The sequence below is a fragment of the Agelaius phoeniceus genome, chromosome 22, assembly GCF_051311805.1.
Source record: "Agelaius phoeniceus isolate bAgePho1 chromosome 22, bAgePho1.hap1, whole genome shotgun sequence".
NCBI classification, from domain to species: Eukaryota; Metazoa; Chordata; class Aves; order Passeriformes; family Icteridae; genus Agelaius; species Agelaius phoeniceus.
In genome coordinates, this window is record NC_135286.1 from 3,225,992 (window position 1) to 3,235,168 (window position 9,177).

Here is a 9,177-nt window from a genome sequence, read left to right on the forward strand (position 1 = left end):
AAAATAGTAAGTGGCCCCTTTCCAGGAGGAGAAGGGAAAAGCCAAACGGCCCCACTCCTGCTAATGAGTGAAGCAGTCAGTCAGGACTGGCATGGGAGCAGGACCTGCCTGCCCTGGGCCCCTTGTGAGACCCCTGTGTCCCTTCTGACATCCCTGTGCCCTCTGACACTCCTGTGTTTCCTCTGACACCCTCATGCCCCCTCTGACACCCTTGTGCCCCCTCTGACACCTCTGTGCCCCCTATGAGACCCCTGTGCCCTCTCCATTGTCCTGGAAGGGCATAAGGGCTGGGCTAATGATTAATTACCAGGGCTGCCACCTCTCAGGGCCACGCTGTCACAGTGCTGCAGGCTGCAGGGACAGAGCCTCCCTCCCCATGGATTTCATCCCAGGTGCAGGGCATGCTCTGTTTCAGAGGTGACAGTGGACTCCAGCACAGCACCAGTGCCCGAGCCACTCCCCGTGGCTGTCACCAGGACGTCCCCAGGCACAGCAGTGAGGTGACAGCAGCACAGCTTAAGCCAACCAAAGCTGTCACAATCTCAAACCCTTCACGCCCCGTGTTGGGTGCTGGCACAAGTTTCCCCATCTGAGCTCCAGAGGGGATGGGAAGCCCCAGGAGGGAGGTGGGGATGGATGGGACTGTGTTGTTCCCTAAGCCAGGGGTGTCATTTGCTTCTTGGCATCTCCCCAGGGATGGGGACACCTGGAATGGCCCCTCCTGCCCCTGTGAGCAGCAGCCCTGGGGTGCAGCAGGGGCTCAGCAGGGCCCTGCTCAGGGATTTGAGCCCCCAGCAGAGGCAGTGCCTGCTCTGAGCACTGGGTGTGGACAAAGAACCCAACACCCTTTGGCCAGGGTCATTCCCAGGGGTCTTGAAGTGATGCTGGGGCAGCCCAGGCATCGCTCCCAGAGCCTGGCCCCAGGCATCACTCCCAGAGTCTGGCGTGGAGAGCTCCAGGGCTGCGCAGGCAGCGCCCCTCCCGCTGTCAGGTTATAGACTCGAGTCCTCAAAAATGCAAAAAATGCACCGGGAATCAAGGTTGGCCTGAAGAGTTTTGATCTCCCCGCAATTGCTGCGGCGTTGCTGTAAGTGCATCCAGATGGCTCAGACCACACAGGCGCGGCTCCCACCGCCACCGTCACCTTGGGCCACCCCGCCCCACCCCGCCTGTCCCCTCGGTCACCTCCGGGGCTGGCGGGATGTGACCAAGGGCAGCGCTCGGGGACACTTCGGGAAATGCATCCAAATAAACCCTCCGAACACCAAACAAAACAGGTTGGGGTATTTTGATTTCAGAGGTTAACAATATTAACAGTCTGAGCCTTTGTATGTATGAAGATTATTATTTTTTTAAGAAAGAAAGAAAAGAGAAAAAATTAATAGATATCCCTCCAGCTGAAAAATACTTTTGCAAATGGGAGCTAGGACAAGATATTTTTATAGTATCTCCTCATTAACTATAAATCCAATTTTGGTTATTTTTTCTTTCTTTTGTTAGGCATTATAATACACACTATTCTCTGTATAATATATATTATAATTCTCTATTCTCTATATAATTATAATTTATAACATATAAATTATTCTCTAAATAATTTCTCTATATAATATATAGAACATATAAATTATCTATATCATCTCTATTCTCTATATAATTCTCTATATAATAATGTCCCTGTTATAATACACACTATTCTCTATTTAATTTATGTCGATGAGGATGACATCACAGCATGATATTACTTTATCACTCCATTTCCCTTTGTTATGTTTTGTCACCTGCTCCCCTGCACCATCCCTTGTCCAGCAGTCGATGTTGCCCCACAGCAGCTCCCAAACACCGCCCCAAAACAGAGTTTGGGGACCTGGGGCAGCTTGAGCTGCACATTGTTAGGGTCAGCCCTAAGGGGTGGCAGTGGGGGATCTGTCCCCTAGGGTTGGTGGCTTGTCATGTGGCCACCAGGGTGGCAGTGACATCGCCCCAGTTTGCACCTCAGGTGAGGGATGTGACCTCCTGTTGGAACTCAGTGCATCCCTCTGGGTGTCCAGAGTGGCCAAGGACCCCGCTGGGGGGCTCAGAGACCCTGGCACACAGCCCAGAGCACCTGGGGATTTGATTTTGAGCCCTGCAGCAAGTTACCAGCTTTGTATGAGGACCTGAAAGCCACACAGGTTTGAATGGTGCAATAACAAAATGATCACAGGGTGAAAATGTAGATTTTAGGATTTTTGGTATGGGGGTTATGGGGACAAGATGGAGGGACCTGGGCGTGTCCAGCCTTTCTTCTTCTTCTTCTTCTCCATTTTCTGCAGTGATGTTGGCACTTTGGGGTTGGTTTAGAGTAGAAGTGCACTGTCTAACACAGGTGATGGGTATTGGGAATTAAGTGTAAATATGTTATATGTAGTTTGTAGTATAAAAGGACAACACCACCCTTGGGGCAGTCAGAGTGCCTGTGGCTGCCCTGCTGAGCAGACCTTGGCTGGGCAGAAAGAAAATTTTATAGATAAGAATTAATAAACAATCTCAAGACCAAAAAGTGAAGAGTCCAGACTCGTTCTTCAGTTGTGTGGGCTGAAGCAGAGACATCCTGCACATCTCAGGGCAGCAATTATCAATAGCAACCCGAGAACCTCCCGTTGTTGTGCTGAATGTCAGAGACCTGAGCACGCTGCAGGCAGCAGAGCAGCTGCTGGAGGTGATGCTGAGCTGTGGCTCAAAACCACTGGCTCTGTCCCCTTGGCTCCAGCACAGTCCCTGCATGGCCCTGAAGGGCTCCTCAGCGTGCCAGGTCCCTGCCTGGCTCTGTCACCTCACTGTTCCAGTGAGCATTGCTATTGCCAAAACTTCCAAGAGCAGGGAAGATGGTTGTGGTGGTTTACAGCAGGTGAGTGCTGTGCCTACAGCGGCTGGGGCAGGGCAGATCTGTGCTTATTTTGGTGTTTTTACTGCATCTCAGAGCTGAGGAGGGAGGGATGGAGGGATGGAAAGATAGATGAAGGCTGGCAGACACCCTGGCCTCGAGTTGCTCCCCAGAGATGCCTGGTCCCAGCTCAGTGCATCTGTTCTGGCCACATTGAGGGCATTGCTGCCCATCCTCCTCCTCCTGCTCCCCAAGATCTGGCGATCAGGTGATGCTAAATCAGACAAAGGCTCATTTTGACCCACCAATCACATTATTCATGCTCAGAGGCACAGTGGGAACAGGGCTGGCGAGACAGTGCAGGTGCTTGGCCTTGGCCAGGGGTGCTGGAGTGGGCAGAAGGGCACAGACAGGGCTGGGGGTCCCTCCTGCCCATATTGGGGCCCCCAGAGCACCCTGGTGCTGACTCCTGGTCTCATTCCTTTCAGGAGAGGGAATGTGTTTACACAGAGCTGGCTCCTTAGGGAACAAACCCGCAGTGGCTTTTGTCAAAAAGCATTTCTAGAGAGTTCAGAATTTCCTTTCCTGAAAGCCAGTTCCCAGGGAGGAAAACATGTTTTGACCAAAAACTGATGCCCAGTTCTGTGTGTTTAACTGAGAACAGAAGACACAGTGTCAGCAGTGAGAGTGCTTTGCCCAGCTCTGCTCCTCCAAGGTGCCCAGGGATGCCAGGTGACCTTGGTCAGGGGACAGGGACATAACAAAGGGAAATGGAGTGATAAAGCCCCAGCACGGGGCTCAGGTGGCACCTGGTGGGGAAGCTCCCAGCATCCAGCACGTTCCTGTCCCATCGCCTCCCATCACCTGGAGCAAGTCCTGGTGCCATCCCCGCTGGCCTCCTCGGCCCTGGGCTCAGCTGAGCACCTCAGGCCGGTGCTCCCCCTCCCCTGCACTGCCCACCAAACCGAGGAAGTCGCAACCGCAGAGCTCTTGAAAGCATTTTTTTGGTGGAGACCACCGGTACTGAGAGATTAAAATTGCTGTTGTTTCTTCCATTACTCAGCTTTCCTGAATTATGGGGTGTAATACTCAGGGAGTGGGAATAATTAGGGGAGAACAATGGCAGGCTTGAAGGCTTAACTACGCCTGTGTGGTACTGCCGGCCAGGCCAGCCTGCTGTCACATTTCTCTGGGCCTCCATTTTCCACAGCCCCTGCCAAGCCCTTTCCACTCCGGTACCCGCTCCGACTTCCTCATTCCTGGGGCTCTGCTCCCCGGAATGCCCCGGTTAACGCTCGGTTCCCCAGCTCCCAGCCAGCAGCACCCACAGCACGGGCTCTGTGCCCTGCCCAGACGGGATGCAGAGCCTGAGGGGTGCAGGAGTGTGGGACAGAGGGATGCTGAACCCTGGAGGGTGCAGGAGTGTGGGACAGGGGGATGCTGAACCCTGGGGGATGCAGGAGTGTGGGACAGAGGGATGCAGAGCCTGGGGGATGCAGGAGTGTGGGACAGGGGGATGCTGAACCCTGGAGTGAAGGGATATGGGAGCTCTGGGGGCGTCTGGGGGGCTGCAGGAGGCCAGGACAGCCCCATTGCCTTTGTGTCCCCTCCAGGCTCCTCACCACGAGGTGAGCAGAGGTCCCACCAGGTCACTCCAGTGTTCCATGCTCGAGGAAGCCACTGGATTTCTCCCCTTGGCAGGGAACACCCTCCAGCTCCTCGGTGGCATCTTGCTCAAGAGCCTTCCCAGCAATGGCTCCAGCCTGGGGAGCAGTGACAGCCCTGGCCCAGAGCTTGGGCAAGAGGCCACAGTGCTGCTCCCAGCCCCGGGCAGGCTCTGGCTCCAGCCGGGGCACGCGGGCAGCTGTGGGGGGCTCTGTGCCTGCCATGGGACAGGGACAAGGAGCCACAGCCCAGGGCACAGCCAGCCCAGTGCCTGGCAACTTCTCCCTGAGCTCTTGGATGTCAGCGCTAGCAGTAATTAAAATAAAATCAATATTTTTTTGCTGTAAAAAGAGACATTGTTCTGGCGAGCACTTTCCCCGAGTCAGCTCCTGTGTGTCTGTGGGATGGGCAGGGAGAAGCCAACGGGATCCTGGGGCTGCAAGGAACGTCTGGGGCTTTGCTCCATCCTGGGAGGGGATTGGTTTTAAATTTTCAAATTGTTTTCTCATTTCTCTATTAACTGGACTGTTTGGAAGTCTTGTCTGCAGCCATCTCTGGTCATCCAGGCATCTGGTTCAGCCCTGCTTGTGGTGAGCCACTTGCCATGGCAGGGACAGGATGGGGTTGGGGATGGGATCAGGGTTGGGGGCAGGATGGGATCAGGGACAGCCTGGCTCATTAGGTGTCCATTTTAATTAATGTTTTCTGGGCAGGTGGCTCCCCTTGAGCTTATGAGAAACCCACTCTGCTACCAGAACTCCTGATCTCTCAGGAGCTCCTGTTTTCTCTCACAAACAGCCTCAAGACTTCATTTTTCTGCTGAAAAACAGCCTGAGTGGAATCATATTTTAGCTATCGGACACTTGGAGGAAAATTTCCGTAGCTACCAATTGGGATTGTGCCTAGGGTGGGAATCCACTGATGCCTGAAATCAGTCATCTCACAACCCTGCAGCCAGAGTGACCACTTTGAGCTCTCCTGGGCTGCAGCAGCTGTGCCAGGATCTCCCTCAGAGCAGGATTCCTCTTGGAGCCCATCCTGTGACACCCAGAGGACCAATGATGATGATGATGATGATGATGATGGAGCCTGGGCTGACACCCCCACCCCACGGGGCTCTCCCTTCCACCCTTGAGAAGATGCATCAATCAATGTGAGTATTTTGCTGGACTGGAGGGGAATTTCTCCCAGGTCTGTTCCTTTGTGCAGGCTCTTTATGTCCATGTGTGTGCACGTTACTGATGTTGCTACTTTAGATTTATAATTCAGTTGGAGTGATGGTTATAGAAAATCCCATTTGAGCCATTCTGTACGAGTTAAATTATTCAATTGATCAAGTGCTGCAATTGCTGTGTTAATGAGGTATTGTTATGATTAAGTGTTGGTAAATCCTTTAGACTTAATCCATTGATCCAATCTGAGGCTAAATTTAGTAAGGGGATCCTCTCTGTGCCTGGTGACTCAGCTTGGGAGTGTCCCTTACCCCCTTGCATTCCTGACTTTTTCCTCCCTTCCTTTTTCTCTCCCCATTTCCACATAATTCATTGTAGATTGTTTTTAATCCTATTTTTCTTGGTGAAATTTATCTACACCATAAGAAATAGAGAGACAAAATTATATCAAACCTGCATTTGCCAGCAATTCAGCCCCAAACCCCTCATTCACCACAGGCTCAGGGAAAGAGCAATCATTCCAGAGGCTCCCTTCCTAGGAAGCCACAATTAAAACTATTTTAAAAGAAAACAAACATTTCTCATCGAAATTCCTGCCTGGCTCTCATTGTGGGCCAAGACTGCTCAGCACCAGCAGCTTCCTCTGGGCAAACCCACCGTGCTGGGATCCGCGTCCTGAAAAATGGGAATTCTCCTGTGGAAATGCAGGAAGGCTGGAGCAGCACTGCCCTGCTGCCCCGGGGTTCCTGGGGCTCAGTGAGATCATGGTTTTGGGGTTTATGGTGCAGAGCTGGTGCCTGAGCTGTTCCCATCCCATGGGCACTGCAGCAGTTTTGGGTGGACACCGTGTCCCTGTGCCACATCCTGCACCACCAGCAGCTGGGGGTGGCTTCCAGAGGGGAATGGAGGTGCTGCTGGTGGTTGGAATTATTGGGGTTTGGGGGTGTGGGGTGAATGAGGCATGGGGGATGGACTGTCCCACACAGGGAGAGCAGCAGTGTGCTCACTGGGTCATGCCATGGGGCTGGGAATGGTGGCGTGGCCAGTGTCACCCTCCTTCCTTGCAACTGGGTCACCCCTTCATAGTTTTCCACAGTTTTTCACAGTTTTTCAGTTTTCCACAGGTTTTCTCCACTCCTGTGGTTCCTCACTGGTCCTGTCCCAAAGCCCTCCCTGCTTCACACCCTGGTCCCCATCACCTGCCCTGGGACACTCCACAAAGCCAGCCCTGGGATGCTGGAGCAGAACCCACCCCATGGGACAGAGATTTTGGGGTGCTGAGTGAGCCCAATGCTTAAAATATTTTGAGAGCCTTGGAGTAAAAATCTGACTGAAGTGTTCTACAAACTGCACTGAACTGAACCCAAAAAACAGGCAAAAAATGGATGTTAACAACTAATTAAAGCCTTCAGTGTGGTGCCTCCGGAGTGTTTGACATGGAAAAGGCTGGAAGGTTCTGGGAATCCTCCCCAGGACAAGGATGGGGGTTTTATGTGGGCGCAGATCCAAAACGCACCAAAGGATGGTTCCCAGCTCCTCCCTGAGATAAAAATCCAAGCTCACAGCCAGGAAATTGCTGCACCAGAGGGTCTGGGAGCTGCACTGCAGGAACTCCCAGGACATGGGCACAAATCAGGGTGAAGAGCAGAAAATAAGGGGCTATTGTGAGCTGCATGGCCACATTCAGCACAAGAAGCACCAACGGAGACCCGGGAGCACGGACCTGAGCAGGGCAGGAGGGCACTGAGATGGGTCCTGTCCCTGCCACAGCCGCTGGCCGTCCCTGCACGTGTCTGTGCTGCAGCAGGGACGATTTTGTCGCCGCGTTTCCCTTGGCACTCAGCAGGGCTGGCTTTCACAGGGCTGGATCCGCCCCGCAGCCGGGCAGAGCGTGGGAGGAGGGTGCCGATCCCGCTTAGGAAACGCGAAACAATAAAAGAGGAACAATGGAGCTTCCTTCCCGTCCCCCCAAATACCAAACGCCACCAGAATGTGGCTCGGCTCCGAGCAGCGCTGCCGGGGCTGCTCCTGTGTCCTCTGACCCCAGGGAGGAACTGCAGACGCCTCCTCCTCTTCCTCGCCCTGGCAAGGGATGCTGCGGGAGGGAGGACGCCAAGGAGCATCGCCAAAGGGCTGCCCTGACCCGGCGCTGCTGCCAGAGGCATTCCCAGCCTTGGAAACAGCGTTTGGGCCAGGGCAGGGGTGTGCAGCGTGGCCGTGCCTTGAGAGAGGATTTTGTCAGCTGCCTGCGCTGCCAGGGTAGCCAAACACGTGCTGCAGCCGGCCCAGGGGCCCAGGAGGGGTTATAAAAACATCCAGGTACCCAAACTCACAGATCGTTATCAGCCAGAGAACAGGTTCTCATGGGTTTGGTGCCCATGTGGTGCCAGGCAGGCACGGGGAGATGCTCGGCCAGGCTGGGCATCTGGGGGGAGCTGGATCCACACCTGAGTGGAACCCACACCCCGAGTATCCCACAGCTGCAGGTGCTTAGGACACAGGGACAGAGCCCCCTGAGGGGATGGTACCTGCCTGTCCCTGCTGGCTCCACCCTCACCTTGGCTGCCTGAGGCCACGGGCACTGTGCCAGCCTTGCCAACAGGCCCCATCCTGGTGCACAAGGGTGGGTGAAACATCCTCTGCATCCCCAGCGAGTGCCCAGCACCCTGGCCAAGCACATCTGGCTGAAAGCTGTGGGAGCTGCCCTGGCAGTGAGGACACCAGCCCGGAAACGCTCCTTTCCCAGAGAGATTCTCTTGTCCCCTCCAGGATCCTCTCCTGGCACCATCCCTGTCCCCTCAGCAAGTGCTGCTTTGTGGGGTGTGGGCAGTGCCCAGGGATGGCACCCACCCTGTTTTGGGTGACATGAGGGAGGCTGGGAGCTCTGCTTCCCACTGGAGAGCAAAGAAGGGATCACCTGCTCATGGCTGGTGCAAGAGTGGGGAGTGGGGCTGGGGCTGCCACCAGCCAGGTTGTCCAGGTTTGCCAACACTGGCCAGGTTGTCCCCACGCTGGGGACATGAACTGGTTTAAACCCTCACCCTGGAGCCTGTGAGTCACACACTGACCTTCAGCTCCTGCCAGTGTGCTCCATCAGAAGCCAATGTCCCACTTTCCTGCAGGAGGGGGACAAGGGCTGGAAAGCTCCTTCCACCTCCACAGGCACTGCAGCAACCAAAGCTCCTGCATCCTGCTGCTGTGGGAGCCTGGGATGTGTTTTGGGACACGGTGCTGTGGCTGATGCCATTGTGGGGTGCCCAGGCTGGTGAGGGCACACGGGGCTGGATGGGGGCTCACCCCAGGCACCGGGGTCCTGCAGCATCGCTCCCCAGCACCACTCCCAGCCCACATCCCCTGTTTCCCCCTTGACTTGTTGCTATTGTCATCTCCAATATCACGCAGGGATGTGAGAGGCTGGAAGTTGCCTCTTTTCCTGCCAGGTTAAATGGCTCCCTAGGAATGTCTATTATTCCC